This window comes from Nyctereutes procyonoides, unplaced genomic scaffold, assembly GCF_905146905.1.
Source record: "Nyctereutes procyonoides isolate TBG_1078 unplaced genomic scaffold, NYPRO_anot_genome, whole genome shotgun sequence".
NCBI lineage: Eukaryota > Metazoa > Chordata > Mammalia > Carnivora > Canidae > Nyctereutes > Nyctereutes procyonoides.
This window is the reverse complement of record NW_026575125.1, coordinates 35,946,485-35,948,405: the sequence shown is the minus strand read 5'-3', so window position 1 is coordinate 35,948,405 and position 1,921 is coordinate 35,946,485.

Here is a 1,921-nt window from a genome sequence, read left to right as displayed (position 1 = left end):
TTAAAAAAAGAAGAGCAAAACAAAACTCTAAATAAAAGAGCACTGAAGGACTAGATAGTAAAGATATTTAAAAATATCACAAATCCTGAATTATTAAAACTATGTAGTTCTAGCACATGATTCAAAAAAGCCAGTGTTGGGGCACCTGGGTGGCTCAGTTGGTTAAGCGTCTAATTCTTGATTTTGGCTCAGGTCATGATCTCAGGGTTGTGAGACTGAGCCCCATGTTGGGCTCTGCACTGGACATTGCACCTGCTTAAGAATCTCTCTCCCTCCCTCCCACCCTCTCAAAAAAAAAAAAAAAGGTCAGTGTTCACAATTCCAGAAGCAACCCTACTTGTATAAAGGGAGTTTTGTATCTTATCACTGTTGGCCACATTTGGAGACTGTTAGCTATCTCTCAATGTGCCCAGCTAGATGATCCTACCCAGCCTCCCTTGAGGTTGGAAGTGGCCATGCGACCAAGATTTTGCCCAAACTGGCACATGAGTGATGTGTGCCCCTTCAGTACTGACACATGAAAACTGCTGGAGTGTCTCCTCCATGCCCTTTTCCTTCCGTCTACAATGCAGTCTTATTTGAACCACGCAGATGAGGACAATGTCCTAAGTCAGTGGTTCCCAAAAGTTAGCAGGCATCAGAACCACTGGAGGGCTTACTAAAACACAAATGGCAGGGCTCCATCTCCAGAGTTGCAGATACAACAGGTCTGGGGTGAGGCTCAAGGGTTTGTATTTCTAACAAATCTCCAGGCGGCACTGATGCTACTGGTCTAGGGACCACGTGTTGAGAACTACTTGCCCTAAGGTTGAGAAATAAAATGGAAGGAACCTCAGTCCTGCTGAGAACAACAGTCACCCACTGACCCAAGAATATGAATTCTGAACTAGTAAGAGAAGTCACTTCTATCTTGGTGAAGCTATTCTATTTCAGGGCCTCTTGGTTACAACTCTTCAACTGTATCCTAATACAGTATGGAAAAGATGGATGTTTCAATAGATGGTGTTGGTTCAAATAGAAAAAAATGTTGGATCCATAGACCATTATAATATACCAATATAAACTCCAAATTAAAAAATTAATGTGAAAATAAAACCACAAAGGTAGAAATATAACTATAAGAAAAGAAAACACAGGAGAATTCTCCTTTTTTTAGGATAATTCTTTTATGACATGCTGGAGTAGGAAAAAATATGACTCAATATTCGGAAGATTGATGAAATAAACTACACATTTAAAAAAAAAAAACAAATTCTCAGGGGTGCCTGGCTGGCTCAGTCAGAAGAGCATGTGACTCTTGATCTCGGGGTTGTGAGTTCGAGCCCTATGTTGGACATAGAGAATACTTAAAAAAAAAAAAAACAATTTTTTTAAAACCCTCTATATTGTCAAAAACCAAAACACCATAAGCAACATGAAAACACAAATGGCCAAATGTAAAAAAACAAAAACAAAAACAATTTTGCCACTACTGTAACAAAGAGCTAATCATCCTCCTATAGAGCTTCTACAAATCAAACAAGAAATAGATCAATAACCCAAAAGAGAAATCGGCCAAAGACTGTTGAGAATAGACACTTAACAGAAAAAGAAATACAAATAGCCTTTTAAATTATGGGAAGATGTTTGAGCTTACTCAGAAGAGAACTATAAATTAAAACTATCCAGGTAAAAAAAGTTTCCATTACATTAGCCAAAATACAAGTTTGCCAATACACAAAATTATGGAAAAAGAAGCACTCTTGTACATCACTAGTAGCAGTGTGAATTGATACAACTCCTGGGGAGAACTTGACCATATGTATTCAAATTTCAATGGATATACTTATGTGTACAAAGTTAATCATTTATTGCAGTATTGCTAGGAATAGCAAATGATAGAAAACAGCCTATACATTCATCAATAGGATAGCTGCATAAT